Here is a 26,909-nt window from a genome sequence, read left to right as displayed (position 1 = left end):
GTACAGTGATTCAGATCAGTTCGTTTTGAGTACAAGTTCAGCTCATGCTACCGTTCTCACTGGCCGTACGTGGGAAGGTCTCTCAACAACCTGCGGATGGTCGTGGGTTCCCCCGAGGTCTGTCCCGTTTCCTCCCAACATAACACTAGCTGCCGACGTATAAGTGAAATATTCTTAAGTAAAACGTAAAATACCAAAGAAATAAACAAAGTTAACCAGCCCAATGAAAATAGGATATCCGCTATTTCGTGCAATTGTAGCATTTGACAAAATCGCATCATCTGAAAAGCGGCTTATACAATAAAGTTATGCTGCTTTTATTCGACTTGTCGATTCGAATTCGACGAACGCGGATTAAGGCCTCGTCAGAGCTGATCGATCATTAAATGAGATCATAGGTTCGAATCCGTATCCAGACGGTTTGTTTGCGAGTTTAAGCCAAGGCGATTACGTGAAAAAAGGGCGGATAAGCCGTTTTCCTGTTCGCCTTCGTACAAATAAAAAGAATTCAAAAGTGTGACATTACAACACCAATGAAATACATGATCAACTTGCAACATTGCTTCACCGAAGGTCATGTGGTGTTGTTATCTGTAAGTCAGACTGGAAAGTTATTGACAAGTCAAAGCCCGGTGGCTTACCCTTGACAGTTCGGTTATACTTCGATTATTTTTCATGATGACGTTTGGCATCAATCCATGAAATAAAACATCATATGCGCGTATTTAGATGTTCCGGCTCAGCAGCTGAAGACACATGACAGCACAACACAGCAGCCGCCTTCCCATTCTGTCAGGTCGTTCATCGTATAAATGAATAACGCTGATTGCAACCAGGGCTTTTAGAAATATATACACATGGACTAAACAGCCATTTTTTTGCCGATCCAAACTCAAAATACATAACGGGTTTCTAGAATAAAAATAAATAGAGCTGCTACCTCTCTGTGCATAAGAAAATATCGCTATTAATTTCAGTGGGAGGGAACAATGAAATATTGATTGTTTCTCATAACTGTACCATAGGGCCGGTTGCAAGCGACTACAGGATGCGAGTGACCTGAATACACACCGCTTATTTGAAATGCATGAACGCTTTATTCCTCCCAGACATACAATTATCAATATTAATACCCCAAACTTCTTCCAAAAGTTTTGAACGAACAAAGAGAAGATTCACTCGGTCGTTTTTGGATTTGCCCCGCAGGCAGGGACATGAGAAAGCTGGTCATCTGTCTCCATATGTATACTGATCATCATAAAAAAAACAACCAAATTTTTGGGAAAATTAATAGGTAAGAACAAATCGTGTTGTGTGTTATAATATCAACAGGTGTGTCATTATCTATATTAAGCCCCTCGGGAGACACAGATAGGCTTTCTTCAGAGCATTAGCGTACGGATTCAGTCGGGATAGATTTCTGGTTCGGATTTCACAAAACGTTCTCCATGCATGTTCAGTAAATTCCGTTAGTCAGGCAGTGTTGCAGTGGACAAAGAAGCCAATCATTACATAAATTCCGTTTGTCAGGCAGTGTTGCAGTGGACAAAGAAACCAATCATTACATAAATTCCGTTAGTCAGGCAGTGTCGCAGTGGACAAAGAAGCCAATCATTACATAAATTCCGTTAGTCAGGCAGTGTTGCAGTGGACAAAGAAACCCATCATTACATAAATTCCGTTAGTCAGGCAGTGTTGCAGTGGACAAAGAAGCCAATCATTACATAAATTCCGTTAGTCAGGCAGTGTTGCAGTGGACAAAGAAACCAATCATTACATAAATTCCGTTAGTCAGGCAGTGTTGCAGTGGACAAAGAAGCCAATCATTACATAAATTCCGTTAGTCAGGCAGTGTTGCAGTGGACAAAGAGGCCAATCATTACATAAATTCCGTTAGTCAGGCAGTGTTGCAGTGGACAAAGAAGCCAATCATTACATAAATTCCGTTAGTCAGGCAGTGTTGCAGTGGACAAAGAAGCCAATCATTACATAAATTCCATTAGCCAGGCAGTGTTGTAGTGGACAAAGAAGCCAGTCATTACATAAATTCCGTTAGTCAGGCAGTGTTGCAGTGGACAAAGAAGCCAATCATTACATAAATTCCGTTAGTCAGGCAGTGTTGCAGTGGACAAAGAAGCCAATCATTACATAAATTACCTGTGCGTGACGAAAATGTTGCGTTAAACCCGGCCTTGATGCTGTCCACGTTTAAGAGAAGCTTGAGGTTAAATACTATAATGGATCCTAAAAAAGCGATAAAAATCGCGACAAACCAGATGGCCTGTAACGGATGTTATGATAAGCAAACTAAGCCACACTGAACTATACTACAGTACCAAGGACCTTATGGTGAAGCGAGGAAACGGCCACACAGCTAGAAACTCAAACAACGAAACTGACTATAGCTCTGAGCGGCAGTTGCTGACACAACCGCAAAGCTTCTTCTTTTTTCATTTCTGTTTTACTCTTCTTTTCCTGTTATATGGCAAGCATGCGACCTATAAAGCTCCAAACAAGAAAAGAAGCGATGTATAGATTATAAAATCGAAAAATTGTAGACGGCTCCAGTCACACTGAAAGATATTTTTTCTGGCATAAGGCTGTAGAGTTATGAAAATCGTAATGCTACTTTATGAATAATTCTTGAACACGCCGTTATGAACCAGTCAATTAAATAAACACATAACAAATGTAACTTTCAGCCTTATACATAACTCTACACATAACAGGATTATGTTAATGATAGCTAGATGACCACACGTTCTCACAACCAAGATTCACGTATGATATCGGCATATTAGCCAAATGAGGAGGCCTCCATGGCTCAGTTGGTTAGCGCCTGCGCAGCGTAATGGCCCAGGAGTGTCTCACCAATGCGCTCGCTGTGAGTTCAAGTCCAGCTCATGTTGGCTTCCTCTCCGGCCGTACGTGGGAAGGTCTGACAACAACCTGCGGATGGTTTCCACCCACCATAATGCTGGTCGCCGTCATATAAGAGAAATATTTTTGAGTACGGCGTAAAACACCAATCAAAGAAATAAATAAATAAATATTAGCCAAATGTTACGTAATACTATAGCTTATCCATTCTAATTCATGATAAGAATTACCTAATGCATTTGTCTTTACTCACACAAAAAAGATCCGCAAAGATTCGAACTCTTTCGTCGAGGTGTAACCTGTTTTCCGCAGCTATTTCATTATTCCGCTGTTCTATGAAGAACGCCCATGGCAGAAATAAGGATTTTAAACCTGTCGAAATATGACAAAACTAATCACATTATAAAGTTTATGTTTTACAAGTGAAGACAAATGTTAACCAAAACGAAACTTTGACAGCACGTGGAAATACGCATAGGAAATTTTCAGTAAAGCTATTTTTCTGGTTAACGTCGATCTTCAAACTGTACACTAAAACACAGTGCCTCGTTAGAACGGAAAATTGGCATTTTTGATTGAGAGTGCATTTTTGGCGATGTAATTACTAAGCAATCATCTCTTTTATGCCCATACAGCTTTCACGAGTGATTCGACCAAGTCTTATACTTCTAATTCGGAAATTTACAGAATTGTGCTGGGATTCTGAATTTTGGCTTTCTTATGAAAACTCTGCTATGGAATCACCTACATGCATTCGTTAAATGGCGGAGAGGGAGTGTGTGTGTGGCGGGCGGGGGGGGGGGGGGGGGTGTGATGTGGGGGATTGTGAGAATACCTCTACAGTGCTGTCGCGAAATATGCATGTGTCACAGCTTTACACCAAATGGGTACATCTAGGGTTGCGTTTAATGTGCATTTCTGATACTCATTCCACATGATTACCAGTTCGTAATCTTGTAACTCAAAAAAAGAATTTGCAGTTAAAATTTAATAAAATTTCATATATCATTCATATAATATAATAATATAACAATATATCTCCAGCAGCCCAGAATACACTGCAGAATGACTGCAATGATATCATTGTTAATGTACTACAGTGATATCATTGTTAATTATTATGGAACTGTATTGATATTATTATTATGGAACTTGAGTGATATCATTATTAATGCAATGTAGAGTTATCATTATTGATGCACTGTAGTGATATTATTAATGCACTGTAGTGATATTATAAATTTTCTTTTGAGATATCATTATTAATGAACTGTGGTGATATCATTATTAATGAACTGTAGTGATATTGTTGTTAAAAAGATACTTGACACCAACATTGTTTCTAGCATTTTTTTTTACAAAGGATCTTAAAATACAAATTTATCAATATCTAACGTCACCTATTTCTTTATACTTGTTTTGTGGTACGCTGATGTCGAAAGAGATTTTAAGATTCTCTATGTTCCACCATTTGCATGTGATAGAAATATACTTTTGTTTTGCGACATCCTCTTGTTTAAAGAATCAATATCTCGTAGTGATAGCAAAAAACAATGAGAGAAATGAGAAAACAAAACGCTGGGCAAAAAGGTGGAGAATCCGTCTAGTGATAAGTGTAGGCGGGTATTAACGGATGTTTAGTGACACGTTGGAGGACAGCAGTTGAGATCGTGGTCGCCAAGTCCACTTGAGGTCGGATGGAGATGTCACATTAGATGTATAAATCAGGAAAATCCTAGGTTGCGCTATGAAAAGATGACAGATGAATCAAGTCCGAGATGACAAGTTTATCACGTTAAACACATTTATGTTTTATTTTATGTTTGGAAGATCGCCCCCCCCCCCAAATTCCTTCAAAAACAAACAACTATATTTAAAAAAAGTACTTATTTGAAATGCAATACGCCATGTAAAGGATTAAATCACCTGGAAGCTCGGTATGAATGGGGGAAAAATGGAGAATGCCATATTAATCTGAATAAATAATGAATTGAAAATGGGTTGTTTCTAAGAAGTTAGTGTTATGAATATTCAAATCCTCTTAAACTGACGGAAACGTTTTTGGCAGGAAACAATTCGTAATATTCAATGGCACCCGATTTGTCACAATGTGAGAGGCAGCCATGGTATCAACGCGTGGCAGGATATTTTGAGCTTCAGCAATTTCCTCTTTCTGTCTGTCGGTCAATCAACAGTCACGGTATTAACGCATGGCAGGATATTTTGAGCTTCGGCAATTTCCTCTTTCTGTCTGTCGGTCAATCAACAGTCACGGTATTAACGCGTGGCAGGATATTTTGAGCTTCGGCAATTTCCTCTTTCTGTCTGTCGGTCAATCAACAGTCACGGTATTAACGCGTGGCAGGATATTTTGAGCTTCGGCAATTTCCTCTTTCTGCCTGTCGGTCGATCAACAGTCACGGTATTAACGCGTGGCAGGATATTTTGAGCTTCGGCAATTTCCTCTTTCTGTCTGTCGGTCGATCAACAGTCACGGTATTAACGCGTGGCAGAATATTTTGAGCTTCGGCAATTTGCTCTTTCTGTCTGTCGGTCGATCAACAGTCACGGTATTAACGCATGGCAGAATATTTTGAGCTTCGGCAATTTGCTCTTTCTGTCTGTCGGTCGATCAACAGTCACGGTATTAACGCATGGCAGAATATTTTGAGCTTCGGCAATTTGCTCTTTCTGTCTGTCGGTCGATCAACAGTCACGGTATTAACACGTGGCTGGACATTTTAGCTTCGGTAATTTGCTCTTTCTGTTTGTCGGTCGATCAATAGTCACGGTATTAACGCGTCGAAGGACATTTTGAGCTTCGGCAATTCCCTCTTTCTGTTTGTCGATCGGTCAAATCTTTGACATTCTTTTAACTTCACCCATTTCCTTAATGAGGAGACTGGGACCGATTTCACAAAGCCAGTTTTGACTTAAGTCAAAATTTGAAATGTGATTTTAGAGCTTATTTTTGGGCCCTGTACATTCAAATTTTCACCAGCTCAAGAAGGTTATCTTAAGACACATGTGCCAAAATTACAAATCCCACTCCCGAAAACAAATCATTTTGACAACGTGTGAAATTGTGACTTAAATCAGAGCTGTCCTTGTGGAATCAGCCCGTAGTGCAGTCTGTGTAAATATAGAGGGAGTGCCCAGAATCCATGGCGCTCCGCTTTATAATTGTAGTCTTATTCTGCTTAATTGTATCGTCATCGTGTTGAAATAGATCGCCACGATGTGGATGACATACATTCGCTTTGACGAACTTCAAACTCGATTGGTAGAAGCGGTCATTTTTGCTCGAAACAATTCCGTCTAGCGTTTGAGGCGTTTGTGTCAGTTAAAGCATTCAACGGCGAAAGCCTTTCATGGGTGAAGGTAGGTGCTGCCAAGAGACGACATTTAAGAGTGTCACTTTAGTATTAACCGGAGCAGCTCAGCTGGGAATCTAAGGGGAGACCTAATCCTTCATGCATCCAGCCAAACATTAAATATTAATGTTTAATTCTAAGTCACGAGTGGAAAACAAAGGATTTGACCCTAGCTGTGATATACAAACTGTGCCCCTTCCAAATTGGGTGCTATCTTCTCTTGAGGAGACAGTGTTATGTAGAGGGAATGACAATATAGAAATATAAATAACCACGCACAGCACAGAGTAAAACCAGAGCAGCGACGACAGTGAGATGGACGTACAGCATAGAGAGAAAAACCAGAGCAGCGATGTCAGTATGATAGATGTACAGCATAGAGAGTAAAACACGGCCCCTTGTCAATTTGTCTCAGTCAGGGTTTTATTCTAGCTGTTTAAGTAAATGCGTAAAGAGTAACAAATTGCACGCCCCGAGCACCGTGGCTTAAGCAGAATTAAGTGAAAAATAAAACGCACTGATATTAACTGCAATTTTTTTAGACGTTACTTGTCAAGAATTACTTAAAGTAAACTTCGGTAGAAAGACTCTAGTACAGCTGTACCAACAAATCCTTTACCATTTGTTTTTGGATTTTTGTTTTACTTAACTGTACGCTGTGATGTTTGCATTATAAAGTGGATGTTTATTTAGTTAGTTAGTTAGTTAGTTAGTTAGTTATTTGATTGGTGTTTTACGCCGTACCCAAGAATATTTCACTTATACAACGGCGGTCAGTATTTAAAGTAAGTTTTGTACAACATAGTGATAATATATGCCGACTGTTCTCTATCCCGAAAACACAATGTCATAGTCGACAGGAGCACATTATATAAGTGAAGTGAAAAAGAATTATACTTGGTCATGAAAATAAAGGTGAAGCAAAGTTTTGCGACCTCACTGACGACATAAACTGGCAATATTCTTCGCAAAGCTCAATTCACTATCCAAACAATTGACTGCATTTATTATTATGGATGCTTGCTTCAATTATATTGCGGTTTTCCTTGTACCGGAGTAAGTAAATCCAGAAGCACATAGAGATCCTACAGAAACCAGTGGTTTTGCTCATCTAGCTTGGCACTAGATTTTGCATTGGCAAATTGCTTCCCACTAATTGGGGTTAACAATATCGCAGAACGAATTCTCTAGCCATCGCCAAAGGAAGGTAAACGTGTTACCGAGGGTATGCAGCGGGACTATGTATACATGTATTATTAAATATACTTAGCAGTATGCTTTAATGAGGTTCCGTGAGATAAATGACACTTTCATTCCATATGTTATAGAAGTTGTCTCCTGGGAACGTTAGGTTTATTTATTTTTTATTTCTTTGATTGATATTTTACGCTGTACTCAAGAATATTTCTCTTATTTGACGGCGGCCAGCAGTATGGTGGGATAAAAGCCCGAAGGAAACCCACGATCATCAGCAGGTTGCTCCAGATCTTTCCACGTTCGGCCGGAGAGGAAACCAGCATGAACTCATAGCGACGCATAAGTGAGAGGCTCCTGGGTCAATGCACCCTGCTGGCGTGCTAACCACCTCGGCCAAATCTTAAGAGATTTATATATCTTGCATCATCATCTTACGTCCTTTTCACTTACCACGTATCAGTTAATCCGTCAATTAACAGTTTCATTTTTAATTAAGGACCGAACTCTTTCAACCGAGATTGCACAGAAGCTTTTGACGGAAAGCATCTGAAACCAGAGACGCGCCATTGTTGGATTTGGGTTTAATAACCAGTTACAGAAGTTAGCCGCTGGAAGAAACGGAACCATTATATTCAAGATGCAAATCTAAGAGGCGTAAAGATTAAAGGCAGAACAGCTTTTGTTTCATAGGGCATTAGTAAACGGCCCACAATGTGTTGTTAACAATGTACATGTCCTATGAGACAAAACGCGTATGCACGTGCCTTATACTGACGTCACCATGTTCTGGAAGACGGCTTACGTCAAAAAGGAAAGCTGATGCGCGGTGCCACAGGACACCGTTCACCAATGATCTGACCTGTGCTAATAAGCCCTTTGTAGATGACTAGGCTGTGCCGAGTCTTCTGGAGCCAGGCTGGATATAATGTTCTGGGAGCTTTGTAGTGATTATAACTTCGACATAAAACATGTGTATTTTTAGGACGATGAACTCATCTTCACTTGTACTCTTGTAAGAAAACTTGTGGTTCTTTTTAGAACAGAATGTTATATGTGTGTACTCATTAACCGTAATAGGCGACTGATCAAAAGTTCAGGCCGTCAACAGGTGAACCATAATCTTAAGTTTAATTCCCAAAGACCAGTCTCCAATAATTTATCGATCACAATCTCTTAGAATCATACATGTTAAAACTGTGTTATGTTATACATCCCCTATCTGGTTATGACCGGCCCCGATAGAACAGTTGGTCCGCTTTGGGGGAGGTAGATTCAAGGTCAATCCTAGGTCGGGTCACACCTAAGACCTTACAAAGAGGAAGTTGTAACTTTTCGCTTTGCCTTCAGCATTAAGGGATAGTGCAACCACTGGTTTACTCGTAACAGTATAATGCCTCGGGCGGGGAGGCTGACTTTGGTAAGTCGTCTCAGTGAAGCAGCACTAAATAAAAGAGCTTTGGAAATCCGTCCTGTAACAAGGACGTGTTACAGGACAAACACATTGCATGCACTCTTAGGACTCCTTCGTCGTCATATGACTGAAAAATTGTTAAGTACGACGTTAAACCCCAAGCACTAACTCATTCACTCACTCTAACGTTAGGTTTGGCAAAATTTGGTTTATAAACCGAATGGAGTAACATATCTTTGTCAAATGCGTCGAAGCTGTCAATACAACCGTTCGCTTTGAACATCACCAAGGAATCCCGGGCACATGTGGCCTAGGAAATAACAGACCGACGTTGTGCTTACAATAAATCGTCAGACAAAAAGTAAGGAACATAAGTGTCTGCAAATTTAAGGCCGTGGAGACGTATTTGACACATAATTTTTTCTCACACTGTCACTGCAAGTGCATCAGGTTTTTAAATGAGGCTTGATGCTCTGACGTTGGTTTGTGGCATCCATGCCAAAGCAGAATTTTGAGGAACCTAAAGGGCAATCTCGCGTTAAGTCAGTTGCATGTATGCTAAGACGGATAATTGCATGATTCACACTTTACAGGCAGAACAAACTGTAATTTACGTTTGGTCTAAGTTAAACAAGCCATTTAAGTTCAGACCATGAGATGTATAAACGATACAAGTTAATACAAAAGACAACCACATGGAGTGTCAACCAGAGAGTCGACGACTCTGTGATACAGTTGGCAAATGGTCACGCGTCACCGGTGAAACTCGACCTCTAATGAATTTACCTCAGATAAGATTTTATTCTATCTGGTCATGTAAATGCTTAAGAGAAGCAACTAACTAATGAAAAAAAAAATGCACCGATGTTAATAGCAGTGTATTATATGTCAGTTTTGTAGAAACTCCCTAAAAGGCTTGCCATCTCATGACATTTAATACAACATAAAAAGTCTGCTTTTGAATGAAAAACATTCTCTGTCCAAGTGAGATTAACACAGCCACATGAGTTGACTCTTCTTATATATATACTACTGCCCAGACAAAAGAGGAGGTTTCTATAGGTTGATAATGGCTACCAGGCAAGATTAACACAGGCGCACAGCCTTTCTATCAATTTATAGCCTTGAAGAAAAGACTGAAATTATTAAAATTTAATCAGATATAATCTGGTATAAGAATACACACAGGTGTCATGGTTTTCCAGTGAGCCCTCTGTAGTCTGAATTTTAATCACTAGATAGTACTGCCATATCGATCTGCATGTCGAAACAGAAATTTGTATACCAGCCATCAACCAGTATGGAGGTTCCAGGTCAATAATTGCAATGTCAATTCCCAAAACGACGTGTAGCATATTATTAGGATCTGTAGGAACAATAACGTACTTTCTCTGAAGGTCATCAACTACCTTTCAGAGGGTAGGATCCGACATAAGCAATAGAAGGAAATATAGTCTTTAACCTTCGGGCATTGTTCTTGCGAGATGGATAGAAAATTTAAAAAAAAAAACACGGCGAAAGTATTCAGGAGCATGAACGCCATCAACATCCGGAAGCAGTTACCCGGAAGTTACTGTGTGTCGATTCTTGATATATTTCTTGATTTAAAATATTTTGCAAAATATTACAGCTTCAGCAGCAAGACGAATATTTTGGCGATCTCAAAACTGCAGTTCCACAATTTAATATATGGAAACAACAACAACAACTGTTGATGGATACTTGAATTAAATCGTATCTTCAGTATTTGTTTCGATTTTTCTTTGAAGAGAAAAAGATACTTGAAAATAATTTTTATAAGGTGGGTATTTGGGACGACCTTTTGGCATATATACCCTTTGTATGGCAATGTTATAAATAAGGCTGTAACACATGTTTAATAAACATATTTACACCAGAATTTGATCCTTTCAACTAAAATGTGTCTAACTTCGAATTTTATCGTATTTATTTATTCATAGCTATTACCATATTCAGATAAAATGCATGTGTTTGGATATAATCAACAAATTTACGTTTAAATAAATTCATTAGATATGCATCACATCCTTATTTAGAGTTAATGATAAATACCAAAAGGTGGTCCCAAATACCCACCATACAAACATATTGTTAAATATTTATTTCTCCTGAAAAAAAATCTAGAAAAATAATAAAGACCATATTTGCAGATAAGTTTTGACGCTTTTTCATGTGACATTGGCATCATTTTTATCTTTTCTTTTCCTTGAACTACTATCCTGCGGGGGTCATAACGGAGTGATTAACGTCCGTGTTATTTGATCACAAGACGGGAGTTCAAGGTCATTCTTCAGATTACGCTGTCTTGGTTGCGTTAAGCCGACGTACCCGCTCTTTTGTGTATCCTTTTATAAACCTCATTAGAGTTCACGTGCCTAGCAATCAAAGCTCAACGGAGATATCCATATGTTGTATTTCGAGTCTGGAAATTTGAATTGAATGCCATTAGTTCTTACATCATTGAAAACTGATGACCGCTTCTTTCTTGCCAATTCTTACAATTGTAACAGCTTTACTTACTATTTATGCATATTCCTTTTGGGTGTTGATGTTCTTAATTAGGTTTGGAAATGGAAATTATCGACTGTGAATGTCCGTTTGTAGTATACTAATGGGATACGAAAGTTGGGTTTGACATTAACAGTCTATCACATTTCATGTTAAGGGATACTATGAACAAGTTGTCGATGTTCGTTAAGAGTCTATCACATTTCATGTTAAGGGATACTATGAACAAGCTGTCGATGTTCATTAAGAGTCTATCACATTTCATGTTAAGGGATACTATGAACAAGTTGTCGATGTTCATTAAGAGTCTATCACATTTCATGTTAAGGGATACTATGAACAAGTTGTCGATGTTCATTAAGAGTCTATCACATTTCATGTTAAGGGATACTATGAACAAGTTGTCGATGTTCATTAAGAGTCTATCACATTTCATGTTAAGGGATACTATGAACAAGTTGTCGATGTTCATTAACAGTCTATCACATTTCATGTTAAGGGATACTATGAACAAGTTGTCGATGTTCAAGAAACAAATTCCAACACAATCTTCAGTTTTGTGAATGAATCTGTCTCAGTCGCTCTACACTCGTTGGCTTTGGAAACTCGTTCGAATAAGCACACAGCTAGAGGGATGCTCTCTACTTGCAAACCGATGCGACTGTTGATAATCATAGTCTCCCTGTATGACACAAAGGCGCGGGTTTAGTCCAAATAAAGCAGGAATTTCTGTGTATATATGCTTAGGTTTGGTTTCGTATTCATATGACAACGAGGAGTTATTCGATATGTATGTGTGTACATCTATATTGTGTCTTGTGACGGGCCGAGTCCATGCCGCCAAAGACACCGGACATGACACCCTAACCGGTTACACTATACTGACACCAGTCCAACCAGTCCTGTGTTCTTGCTCAAAATTCTCAGGGCTGAGCGCCGAGCGAGGCGGCAGCAAGTACCATTTTTAAAGTCTTTGGCATGACCGACCCATATTTGATCCCAGGTCTCCCGACTTCAAGCCGGATAAGCGATCCTAGGGAATTCTAGGTCACTGTTTTGTGAGGTCTGTGATTGTTTGTGAGGTCTGAGCAATTAGAAACGGTTGACTACGATTATGGACTAAACAATCTGAAAACTCAGCAAATTAAACACGAAATTCAAGTAACAGACCGTTTGTTTAAACGATCAAGACGTTTTAAAACTTGTCATAATATACCTACATTAAAACTCAAAGAAATAAAATTAATTCACTTATTAAATCCGTGAAACTTTTTCTGGCTGGCTACCTCGTCGGCTGTACGTGGGAAGGTGTATCAGCAACTTGCGGGTGGTCGTAAGTTTCACACGGGTTCTGCCAAGTTTCCTCCCACCATAATGTTGACTGGAGTCGTATAAGTGAACTATTCTTGAGGACGACGTGAAACACCAATCAAAAAAATAAATAATTAAATCAAAGAGCATCTGCTAATGTGATTCTGCATAGAAATCAAAAACACTCCAACTTCTCTTTATTATTTTGCCTGCAGACTGGCCTTCTGGGGAAGCGTGAAACTTCAACAAAACCTCAACCACTAAATATCTAATTGATAATAATAAGCTAAATCAAAAGGTTTTTAATTTTATGACCGAAAACATTAATTATGTTCGCATTTCATAACAACTGCCGATGGTCATACGTGCGTACGTTATTTGCATCTCATCACAAGCAAGGTTGATTTGATCCCGATAGGATTCCCAACTGCCCCGTTGGCGATGTTTGAGAAAGATTGAGAAACAATTTTGTGTTTCCTTTTTTCGTCAACGCATTCAGCGCTAAAATATCTCCAGGTGTTTTTTTTAGAAATAACAAGGATTTTATCTCGGGAAATATTATGTAAGATTTATTTGGGTTCTTTGAACAGCCTGTGGTAAGTTAAAATTAACCATGCTTCTCACATAGTTCCTAAACATCACTTCTCAAAATTAAGTCAATCTTACAAAGTTTTTAGCTGTGTTCATAATTCATTTTCTTTGGAGTCTTTTCATTGGAGATTGACTTGCTTGTCTTGGCTTGTCTTGCTTAACTTACTTGACCTGCTTGTCTTGACCGTGAGGTGCGTTTTTAAATTGCGCATGATTTTGCATAGAGTCTTGTTTTCATGAAATATCTACGTTACCAGTTATCTACGTTACAAGTCATCACCGCATACAGGTTTGGTGGCCATCTCACAAGACCGGAAATGTTTTCCGCACTTATCGGTTATAGGCTTATTGGACATCATATAGCAGATGTGGAAAATACCCGTCAACCTAAAGCAAGGTTACCGTCAGTGGCATAATTGATTGTCAACGCACTGTACCTCGTACACTGCTGGTATCTGTTTTGATACGGGAACTTTGCTCTTCCGCTGCAGTTGATCGTGTTTTCATAGTAAACTCAATAGCGACGGAACAGTGAATGACTTCATTTTCCTGGGTGCAGTAAAGAACAATTACGAGACATCTGTTGACAGATCATATATCATTATCTGATGTTTTGGTGAGACGGTCAAAAAGTTTCATCCAGTTACGCCGTTGGAGATGCATATTGTTCGTCCTGACTAAGTCTTTATCGTCAGATTGATTATATTACTTTCTAAACGTCACCTCGCTGCTGGACCTGCTGTGAACCGTCTCCTAGTCACCTTCTACATAGTGTCAACTAGGCTCTAAACCTTGTTCTGTCATAGGCCATATTGCCATATAGAAGCCAAATGCCATGTATTACACGGATAGGAAGAAGTTCACTAATAGGCTCCAGCAAAATGGAGCTGAAAAATAATCGTTGATAAGAAATGTTCTGTGGCTCTCACAAAGAAATTCCACACGATGTGACGGCCAGGAAATAGTCACATCAAAACCATCAAGCGTTTTCTTAATCCCGGAAATAGCCGACGATCAAGTTTTGCAGACAACTTCACAACCAGGCGAAAGTGTCGAAACTCAAAAAAACCTTGAAGAGTTATGCCCTCAGCGTTAAAACAGAACTCGTGCAGACAGATCCGGTACTATCTCCTGCCGGAACAACAATAATTGGCTTCGTATCAACATTTCAGTTTTATAATATAAGTACTATATACATAAGTGTTCTTTATTTGCAACTGTGCTCAAGATGCATGGATAAACCCCACCGAACCTTAAAAAGATTCTACCCGAGTAACAATACGATTAAAGACGTACAGCATGCATAAAGAGTAAAACCACAGCAGCAACGAGAGTGTGATAGGTGACAAATGATGACACGTAACCGGTGAAATCCAGTTAGTAATAAGGTCAGTTTAAATCCTTCAGGATTTTATTCTAACTGTTCATCTTGGTGCATGAATGCACCGTGGCCTCAGCAGAATTACGTCAAAAAGTGCAGTGATTTTAATGGCAATTTATTACACGTCACTTGTATAGAAATACTCAAAACGCTGTGTTTTCATCACATTTAACATACAATCACATTAAAACATTGAAACAAGAACTACACACGTAGCATCAATGCCGTGGGTTAAACTGTGGAACAGACATATAAGGCTTTGAGTGGGTGTACTGGTGTATGGGATCCGATATGGCACCAATGCTCTTGAATTATTATCAGCCAGAATAACTTTAGCCTGTTTATTTTGACCGTATAAAATTGCCTTAAGGCAAAACTGTTACGATCTTTTTGTATTATTGATAAAAAAATTACCGAAATATGTGTTTACCCTCATATAATACATAGGAAAAACCAAGTTTGGAAAACATGAATTCTAAGTGATCAACCAGCTCCTATGGAGTTAGCTGAACCATTGAATTGGCAAGAATTGAGAATGATAATCTGGAGTCAGTATAGTTGTATGTTGTAATACATCCCACAGCACTAAAAAGAAAGAAAACAAACAAACTACCAAATAAAGAAAAGAAACCTGTGGAATGTAAATAAAGACGTACAGCACAGAGACCAACACCAGAGCAGTGATAACAGCTTGATAGGCGATAAATGGTCAAACGTTACTGGTGAAATACTTCCTCTTGTCAATCTACCTCAGTTAGGGTTTTATTCTGACTGTGCATTACACCCCTACAGAATTTGATAAAATGCATTGAATTTAATTGCAATTTATTATATGTCGCTGGTCTAGAATTACTCCAGTTGCTGTGTTGTCGTTTACAGTTGTATGTAATATACAATTACAATGCAGTGTACTAAAACAATGCGAAATACGAAATTAGACGAAACCTTGCAACGAGAAGTAATCAATGGTTTTCAGTGATGTTAGAAAGAATCTTCTAAGACTTTTATTCTGATGAGGGGACATTTGACAGATGGTAATTACTTCGATAATTGTAAGTGATTCCTCAGGCCCTAACTACTCCTGAAGAGTCACAAAACTCACGCTCTCTGCACAAGTGCTTAACTTAAACCAGCCACTGACTGATATCGCTCGGAGCTACTTGACTGACTCGTTCGTTCTACGGCTTCCGGTCCGTGATCAGGGCTATGAGATCATCAGCTGCCGGCGTTAACCATAACGTCAAGATGACAAAATAATGCCGAGTTGTAAAACCTTACTGGTTGTGTAAATTTGAAGCGTTAATCATGTTTCATTCCAGATGCAACGGTCCTAGCCTCTAAAGACGGGCTTCAGTTCACGTGACCCTGCACGGGTGATAACCTGGTGAAGGCAAAATTTCGTTATTTTCTGCAAATCTATATGGCATGAAGAAATCATGAACCGACAGGAATCGAACCGCACCGAATCTGACTTGCAAAATGGTTGATTCAGTATAGCGCTGTTTATGAAAGCTTTCATTCGCTGTTCGTGTAGAATATGTTTGTGTCAGATTGACGGATCTCTGTTTAGGTGGCTTCACGCTTAGAAAATCGCCTGTTCCTTGCGTTGAAAACTGACGACTGCTTCTCTCTCACATCTTACCATCTTAGTTTTATTTATTGATATATATTATTTCTTATGTACTGCATTCGGACCCGTTGTTGTGGAAATCGATCTAGCGATTATCCACTGGGAACGCTGCTGTAAGAGTGGTATACGAATATCGGACTTTATTTTTAGATTCGATTTTTGCTTATAAGAGGATTTGGCGCATGTCATCTCCCACGACTCCATTTCCACGTCGTTCTTAAGTCAGGTATATTAATAGGAAGAATTCATGCTGAGGTTCTCTGATGGAATTTCTGCGGAACGACTTATACAAACTTAACTGCCACGAATTTTATCTTTTTTTGTTGTTAAATTGTTCGTTTATGGCTCTTTGTGGCAATGTCTATCAATGCAAACGGCGTTGTGATTAAGAGAAATCGTCCCTAGCCAACAACATTTTTGTCCGCTTTGAAAGAGCCTGTAAAGGACAATAATATGGGCATATAATGTGAAGGTGTTCAGTTGTCAATTCTGCTGAAAACGCCCGGATATTCGTACAAGAACTGCGATATTCACATATCAGTTGCCATCAAGATTGAGTTTAACGTTGGGGTTCATTTAGTGTGATTTTCACACATTATGTTTTACTTTAGGCTGAAACTAATAAAGATTGTAAAACGTCTACCTGCTAACATGTAAACCTTTGTATTTGTCAGTAAATCAATTGCGTTACTCCATCATGTACATTTGATCTATTGCAGGTAGCACTCTATAAGACAAATAAGCCCGCAAATGAACAATGAACCCTTTGATCTAGGGATGCGGTTGATTTGCATTGGCTAGGGACTTTATATTCATCGTGTTGAATTAGATCGCCACTTTAAATATATGAACAGTTGCAATCAAATCGCAGCTTAGATACATACTTTATTTTCAACATATTATATATTAGCATGGTACATAGTTTGAATATTGATTTCACTCAATCGCCTGGAACATACCTCGAATCTTTCGTACACGACTGACAACTTTTGACTGTTTCTTTTTATATGATTTCGTCCTATATTCGTACTTTATATACTTTCTTAGTTCTTTGGTGGTTTGTGTTAAACATCGTTTTGGGACTTGGCTTGGCGATTGTTGACCTGAACGTCCTTATTGGTTGACGGCTGACATGCAAATGTTTGACTCGACACATAGATTGCTACCCGATGCGATAGAACCACGGGGTGCACAAGGCACAGGTTCAGTCCTGATAAAGCAGGGAATTTCTAGATCAACCCATCTCAGTGTTTTTGAAGCCTTAGTGATTAAAAAAAGGCTTGACGGTCATAAAAGAGCTGTATCCTTTCAGTTGAAGGCGGCTAGTCTTCACGTCGGACGTCACAAATTGGAAATGTAAGGGTACTCTTGGCACTTGGTTTCTCTTTCTCCTGAATGAATGTGAATGTATATAATGTGTTATATTGTGTCCCTTCTACATTCGCCATTGTTTATGAACCATCTAAAACCTACAAGGTACCTGAGTTGAACTTTGGAAATGGACTGTAATATAAAAGTGTACAGCATACAGAGTAAAAACCAGAGTAACGACGAAAACTAGTGTGACAGATGACAGATGGTAACACATAACCGGTGAAATACCACCTGTTGTCAAGTTACCTCAGTCAAGTTTTTATTCTAACTGGTCACGTGATATGCTTAAACAATATTTGTTTTTTTTTATGGAGAGGATAGAAATCGACGAGGGAAACAACTTCAATCAATCTTAATTACAACTTCACACTGAACTAGCTCAGATAGTAGTTTTGCTGCATTTCCATCTAAAATGTCCCAGATTTTCCCAGGCAGTTCAAAATCAGATTGCTCTTGATTTTCCCCCTATCTACGTGGCCGCACAATGTAGTAGGGTGTCGTAAATGAACATTTTACAATGTACATCTAAATACAAAATTTGTTCATGTAGATGCTCTTTCGGAAATTGAAAATATTTTAAGATTTCATTAGGTACTTCTGCCTCCAGTTGTATTAAGCAGTATGAGAGAAAACTGTGAAGAATCATTAACCCAACAGGAGAAACACTTCTTAAATTACTTAAACCAATGTTGTTTGGAAAATTGTGAACCAGTAGATTCACATAAACATTACTGGTAGACCGAGAACACTTGCCATTGAATTCAACAAAATAATGGGCAAGTCTATACCAGTTGGCATCTTGAAATTCACAGAGCCCGCGGAAACCCACGACCATCCGCAGATAGCTGTCAGACCTTCCCGTTAGCATGAGACAATTAGACCTTCAGCATTATGACCGGCTTCAGTCAAAGCATTAGGATTCGCTATATCGTGATTGGAGGGAGGGCTTGAGGCTTACGAGATGATACTCTTTCTATTCAGGCCACACAAAAACCAGCGCTGGTATCATGTACTATCATCAGGCAAGGATGAACAATAGTCTCCACATAGCCTTGATATCAATTTTTCTAGGCAGGAGTGGGTAATATACTTCACACAGCCTTGGTATCATTTCCTCAAGGCAGGAGCGAACAACATACTTCACGCAACCTTGATATCATTTCCTCAAGGCAGGAGTGAACAACATACTTCACACAATCTTGATATCATTTCCTCTAGGCAGGGGTGAACAACATACTTCACACAACCTTGATAACATTTCCTCAAGGCGGGAGTGGGCAATATACTTCACACAGCCTTGGTATCATTTCCTCAAGGCAGGAGTGAACAACATACTTCACACAACCTTGATATCATTTCCTCAAGGCAGGAGTGAACAACATACTTCACACAGCCTTGATAACATTTCCTCAAGGCAGGAGTGGGCAATATACTTCACACAACCTTGATATCATTTCCCCAAGGCAGGAGTGGGCAATATACTTCACACAACCTTGATATCATTTCCTCAAGGCAGGAGTGGGCAACATACTTCACACAACCTTGATATCATTTCCTCAAGGCAGGAGTGGGCAATATACTTCACACAGCCTTGATAACATTTCCTCAAGGCAGGAGTGGGCAATATACTTCACACAGCCTTGGTATCATTTCCTCAAGGCAGGAGTGAACAATATACTTCACACAACCTTGATATCATTTCCTCAAGGCAGGAGTGGGCAATATACTTCACACAGCCTTGATAACATTTCCTCAAGGCAGGAGTGGGCAATATACTTCACACAGCCTTGATAACATTTCCTCAAGGCAGGAGTGAACAACATACTTCACACAACCTTGATATCATTTCCTCAAGGCAGGAGTGGGCAATATACTTCACACAGCCTTGATAACATTTCCTCAAGGCAGGAGTGGGCAATATACTTCACACAGCCTTGGTATCATTTCCTCAAGGCAGGAGTGAACAACATACTTCACACAACCTTGATATCATTTCCTCAAGGCAGGAGTGGGCAATATACTTCACACAGCCTTGGTACCATTTCCTCAAGGCAGGAGTGAACAACATACTTCACACAGCCTTGGTATCATTTCCTCAAGGCAGGAGTGAACAACATAATCCTACGATCAGTACCTTGAATGTCAACACGTTGCACCTCGTATGGGTTTTAATCTGGAACTTTTGGCCTTTCGCTGTGGATTATCCTTCTTTCATCAAGAATCTCATAGCAGCGGATGGATGTCCCGGAGTTTAGTAATGAATAATTGCGGGCTTTTTGTTGGTAGAATACGTATCATTATCAGATGAAACGGTCGAATAATTTCGTTCAATTACCCCGTAGAAGCTTGCACTTTGTCCTCAACTTTATTGTCAGATTTCTGGTAATGATATCCATTTTTCAAACGTCATTTCTTCGTAGGTCACGCATTGGAGACCCTTCATTATTCTCCTCGCTGCGCACCGTGTCGATTAGACAACTATCCCTGTTCTCTTGTCGGCCATTTTAAAATTCAACTCGGTTTGAGCCATAAAGTTCATGTATGACATGGATAGGAAGAGGTTTATTAATAGGTTACTAATAACAAAATGTCACTTGAAAATAATCGTTGATAAGAAATGCCTGGAGGCTCTGACAAACGAAACTCACAGGATGTGATGGCCAGCTATTCGTCTCGTCACAACTGATAAGTGGACTCGGTGGCCGAAACCATCGACGAGGAAGCTTGGCAGACAGCCTTGAGACCAGACACAAGCGCCAAATGGAACATCTGAATGTTTTTGTCATACTTAGGCGATTCATGCCTTTAATATAAAAAGGGATTCAGGGTAAGAACCATAGTAATATCTTCTGATAAAACAGCAACAAAGTACCTCAATTCAGTTGTTATATTGCAGGTCGGCATACAGTAGCTTAACACCCAACGCAACACAACTCAGCTCGACTGTTGCGTCGCGTCCTAAACGCTCGGGTATGCGAAATAACAACGCGACTCAACTGAAATCACGTGTATACGATTAAGTATGAAAATGTCTATGATGCACTACATTGTTTATAATCTTTGAGTATCTTATATCCGGTTCAGCTACATGTATATGAGCTGTATGGACTATGTGAATAACCTTTTGTCTGAATGAGTGTATGAATGAGGCACTCAAAGAAGATCGGTTTTGTAACTTTGTAGCTTATTATTATTAGTATGCTGGTGAATCTTAAAATTGTATGACCATCAGCAATTTGGACCAGCCCAATACGATCAGTTGATAAGTCGTTATGTATGCCCAAGTTCACTCTACAGAATGTAGTGGGCTATCCTCATTTGTTAGGCTGTCACACATATGTCACATGTCGATTAAAAAAATAGTCACGCGCTCAAAGGGTTCGAGGGGCTCAGATCCAACTCTCGGAAATTTAGTTGCGGATTTACGTCAAAAGGTTTCCCACATTCGTGGCAAAGGGCGCTGGTCGACTTCAGGCACTCTGGTTTCCTCCACTTACAAGTCTTACCGCCATTATATAGGGGAGAAATCCTGCAACAGCAGTTAACACCAATCAAGTAAATAAACATATAGTTTGGGAAGAACAAGCCATCTCTTACAGTATAAGATTTTATTATACAGGAATTAACATCTACCTTAACCCTTTTTTTATTGATTTTGTTGTTTGTGACCTTCTCGTGGATTTATTCCGCTTGTGCGGCTTGTGCCAAGTTTGGATAAGTGAGGGAGGCAGACCGACCTGGCGGGAAACCTCAGTCACTGACTATTTTAATGTATTCAGAAAGTATCATTACAATGCGCAAGATTGGAACAGCGCGATTACGCATAGCATGGACAAAGTGCGCTGTTCTGTGGGATCCAATATCGACAGCGGTACATCACAGTTATCGTCATTCTGAATGCCACGTCGCCTAGCCAGACCATATGGTACTCGCTTACGGGATAGTGATCCCTGGATTTTGTTGATAAGATACATCTAAAATCAAAGTTTTCCAAAACTGAACTTCTTTGTGTTATAACAATAATTTGTCGACTTCATGCGATGTCGGTAATCAACCAGCCACGCGTAAGTTGGAAACATCGCTAAAATAAGCTATAGTCTATCTCTTTTAGCGAGTCGCCTATATTCATTGCTCAATCATACTCGCTACTAAAATTGCCTTTAGTCAGTGATACGTAACAACACGAGATCTACACGTGGATATGTTGGAAGTTCATATTCTTGCAACGAAAATGAAGTGAGAACACCTTTTCTAATTAATAATGTTAAAGTTCATAAGCTCGGTTTCGATGTCAAGAATCCATTGCCTCGGGTGACGTCTTAAATATTGGAAAACCAGTGGCATGGTGGATATTGGGCGAATTTAACGTGTTTTAGCTAAACTGCTATCGACTTAACTTTACACCCTGTTACTGACACAATCATATTTAAAGTTGTTTTCACGTTTTAGTATAACCTTAATAAATGGATTTTGTTTTATCTCTTGTAGCATATGATCTCACGGCAGCGTTGACTTATAGATGGGAGTTTGGAAATTCAAGCTATTTAGCCTATTCCCATAGATAGTATTGTGGGCTGTGTTACTGCGTGGAGTTTGTTCTAACCGATTGGTGGTGCAGCCATTGTAAAACAAATCGCTCTACACGCCAATTGCCCAGCACGCAACTTACTTTCAAATAATTATGACGTCACCCGAGGCAATGAGTTCTTGGTGTCGAAACTAAGCTTATGGGGTACAGTGTTATGAATTAGCAAAACTGTTCTAACTGCATTTTCCTTGTAATGATATGGACGTTCAACATATCATTGTGTAGAACTTAGGTTGTTTCGTGTCACTGGTTAAAGGCAATTTTTGCAGCGAATATGACTGTTTTTACAGACAGCTGAATCTAGCCGACGCTCTAAAAGAAATGCACTGTAAATCTCAAACAGGCTCGATTTGAAGGCTGGTAAAACGGAGAGAAGTGACTGAATGAATGAATGAATGGTTGGAGCTTAATGTTGTACTTAACAATTTAACAGTCATATGACGACGAGGAGTCATTAGATGTGTGTACATATATCGTTGTCAGCATAAAATCCGACAGGTGCTTAACTCAAACCAGTCACCGTCCGGTATTTGACTGCCGGGTGCCTTTTGACTGACTTGTTCCTTCTACGGCTTCCGGTCCGTGATCATGGCTATTAGATTTATTTTATTTGTTTGATTAGTGTTTTACGCCGTACTCAAGAATATTTCACTTATACGACGGCGGTCAGCATTATGGTGGGGGGAAACCGAGCAGAGCCCGGGAAAAACCCACGACCATCCGCAGGTTACTGAGAGGCTATTAGATTAGCAGCAGCCGGTGATAACCCTAAGGTCAATTCAAAGCATAACGTCAAGATAATATAACAATGCCGAGTTGAAACACCTGACTGGTTGTGTAAATTGGAAGTGTCATTCATGTTCGCGGAATCCATACTAGGTACCTGGGGCTGAGCCTTCCTAAAAGGGGTTTTAGCAGACGGCAAGTAGAAGACCAGAGTAAACCGACTTGCAAAATTTGGAGATTGTGTATAGCTCATGAAATGTATTATCTCAAATTCGATTGTGTCAGATTGACGGCTGTGGCTTACGCTACATTCATGATATCAGAGGCCTATCTCGTCATTCTTTACTCGATCACTCACTGATATATATATAGATCCATTCTCCGTTATAGGTCAACTTGGGGAATTCCCTGTGACATGAATCTTTAAAAGTTCCGTCAACCTATGAAACACGGCTACACATCAGCTGTTGTATGAAGAATGACTGCGAAAATTTTATCCCTGACTAAATAACCCATTACACTTACCGCTGGAGACCCACTGACAGTAAATTTACCCACTTGCTCACTGTACCGCAGGAATGTTATAATAACAATATAATAGTCTTCTTACATTTTGGGATGGACCACAGACAGTTATTTGTAGGTAAGGTATGCGAAGAAGAAAAATTAATGATGAGCATTTCAGACAGAATTGTTGCAGAAGGGGTTCATTTGTTTAGTTTTACGAGTGAATTTTTTTCCTTGTTAAACTGGCAAAACCTTCTATAGTCAATAGTGCCTTGCTTGACCACTTTCAAAGAGTCTCTCGCATTCGCCGAGAACATACCTCGCGTCTTTCCAACATCACTGAAAACTGTTGACTGCTTCTCCGTCCATGATTCCGTCCGATTTTCCTACTTCATATACTTTCACAGTTCATTGGTGGCTTGTGTTGTATGCCGTTTTGGGAATTGGCATTGCGATTATTGACTTGAGACGTCCTTATTGGTTGACGGATGGTATACAAATGCCTGTTTCAACGCATATTTAATTTAAATTTCATTTCATTTAAGTCTTTATTTACTTCCTGAGGATAACCCACAGCCAATAGGCCACTAGGAGATCTCCTCTGACATACATATGTTCACAAGAAAGTACAATGCAAATACAACTATTCTAAAGTATAAGACATACACTGATATATATATATGCACTTGTTTCCGGTATACAAGTGTACACATACAGGAACATGCAAAACATATTAAAACATATTAAATATGAGTAACACCGGGAGCAAATATGTGAAACTATAGGTGGAAAACTCAGGTATTCTTTTGTAAAAAGCGCTTCGTTGCGAAAATGAAACGGTGCACACATGAAAAGACAGGATACGTGCTGTACTTAATTCATCAGATCCATTGATTAAGATTTCACACCTGCGCTTTTAAAAACAATAGAATAGTCTGCACCTGAGTAGATTTTCTGGGCCAGTGATACGAACATACGCTTTCATAGATTTAGGGTATAGTTCATACGCACATAATGTGAACGTGTACAGATGTTAGGTCAGTCAAAGGCGCACATATATTCGCAAAAGCACTGCAATGCACATATATGCGTAAAAAGCACAATTGCCATTGGCGAACGATATAATGTGCTACACTGACTTTCAGCTGAACATTACCGAAGCAGCGTCAAGCCATAATCACCCACTCAGTCATTCCTATCATTCTATGGTAACAGCATGAGAGCTTTCTACGAACCACCTATGTAGGGTTTCCTTAGCTCTTTAATATATACAATCAGTCCGGGATATAGCAAATAAGTCTAAAGGTGAATAAATACATGAATTTGTCGAACATGCCCTTAGTTAATCAATGAATTGATCGATCGATCAGTTAATCAACCATACAATTTATCCATATTAAATTTTCCAGCCTGTCAACATATCATTCCAAATCGTCTATGAACTCATATTTACAACAACTCACTGCTCAACCCGGAAGTGGGATTCCGCACAACCCATTTGTAAAATGACCCTTTGCCATTACACCGGAAGTCAGGTATTTTGGTGTCAGAATGACCGGAAGCTGTCAAAAGCGGATCAGTAGATCGACAGTTCTCATTCTGACTGTTATAAAAAAGAAATCGGTGTACCCCAGGGTAGTATACTGCGGTCATTTACCAACTGTCACACTGATGTCGCTGTCTGGTTTTCTTCGGTATAACCTAAACTTCCATATTGATAGCGTATTATTGTGTAGAGAGCAGAGAAATCCCAAATGAATACGTCTTTATATTGTATGCATTGTGGGGTTGCAGTTTGTTCCTGGGACTCTTGAAGTTGTTAAGTATGTAAGTGTGGTAGATGGCATTTTTTTTCTGTCTTAATGGTTGTAAATCACAAGCATATAGGTCAGAACAACCGGCGAATTACCCCTTAAACTTGATTTCTAAACTTTTTTCACTTTAAAGTAAAAAAAGCTAAAATACAAAGTAAGGTTCATCATAAAGACAACTGAAAACCATGCGTGAAAATACTTTCATTTATTTCTTCAAAGTGTTGAAAGGCATCTAAATATTTGAAAACTATAGTGAAATTGATGAGACGTACTGAGAGTAGAAATGAACTGTGACGTCACTTTCACCTTTTTTCCTGATCTTCACCAGAAGGAAGGAATTTTTGGGAACATTATTTCACTCATGGGCAAAAAGAGTTATTCCAACATTCAGTGTCGTGATAAGAGTTGGATAAACTTCCTGTGACGTCCTAACCTCTGATAGCATGGTCCAATAAAGCACACCTCAGAAGTCATTTATTTGAGCCCCTTTAACTCTCTTTACAAAAGTCAAAAAAAATAAATGAAAGTATTTTATGCATAGTTTTAAGTCGTCTGCTAAGTGATGCCTACTTCGATTTTTAGGTGTCTTTTCCTTTAACAATTCACCATTTTTTCCATATGCAGTTCCAATGATAAGTGTATATATACAGGAATACTGTGTGTAGATTTATGCAAATATGTAATGTCTAAAAAAAAACGTGAAACAAGTAACACGGCAGAGTAAAACCGACTGTGGCTAAATATCAGAGTAGCACCATTGCGGCTCGGAGGGTGGGTGGGGGGTGGGGCTATAGGTTTACAGCATACCGAGTAAAACCAGAGTAGCGATGGCAGTGTGATACACGTACAACATAGAGAGTAAAACCAGAGCAGTGATAGCAGTGGGCAGTGTGATAGCTGGAAAATGATCACACGTAAGCGGTAAAATACAGCCTGTTGTCAATTTACCTCAGTAAGGGTTTATTCTAACTTGCACGTAAATGCATTGATAGTAGCAATTTACACGCCCCATAGCACCACGGCTTAAGAAGAATTAGGTAAAAAAAATGCAGTAATGTTAATTGCAATTAACACGCCATCATCAGTCGTAATATTTCCGAGTTTCTTGTGAAAACGGTTCAGTATATTAAAGAGGTAACAAAAGTGTGAAGAGTTGGAATTTGATAACTAGCTTCACTATGACAAATTACATATCAAATCTGGTTGTTTAGTCCATTTCAAACAAAGTAATAGCCATTTGTGCTCTGTTGTGAACGTTTATATGCCAAGTATTCTGATGCCTGAAACCAAATAAATTTTACTGACTTTCTTCAAATGAAAAAATGTGTGCTTAACATAATTGGTACTATGGTCTGACTCTTTGAATAATGGTTTTACGCAGGAAGCAAGTATAAAAGTTCCGTAAAGATTTACAGTTTTGTCTGCAATCAAAATGTTGACCCAGTTTTCCATCGGCGCAAGACAGTAATTGAACCTTGATCAAATGCTTCTTTACTCATGACGTTAGACATTCACCCCAGACTACCTGCTCCTACCTTTAAATGCGACGTCTTGTAACAAATTATACGTGCATTTGAATATAACCACGTCTCCAAT

General features: G+C 39.2%; 1 pseudogene; it reads left to right on the top strand.

The window, feature by feature from the left end:
- The window catches only part of LOC135464846 (cardioacceleratory peptide receptor-like), a 100,373-nt pseudogene that overhangs the window by 18,793 nt on the left and 54,671 nt on the right, over positions 1–26,909 (top strand).

The sequence above is a fragment of the Liolophura sinensis genome, chromosome 4, assembly GCF_032854445.1.
Source record: "Liolophura sinensis isolate JHLJ2023 chromosome 4, CUHK_Ljap_v2, whole genome shotgun sequence".
NCBI classification, from domain to species: domain Eukaryota; kingdom Metazoa; phylum Mollusca; class Polyplacophora; order Chitonida; family Chitonidae; genus Liolophura; species Liolophura sinensis.
This window is presented reverse-complemented; position numbering and strand designations above follow the sequence as displayed.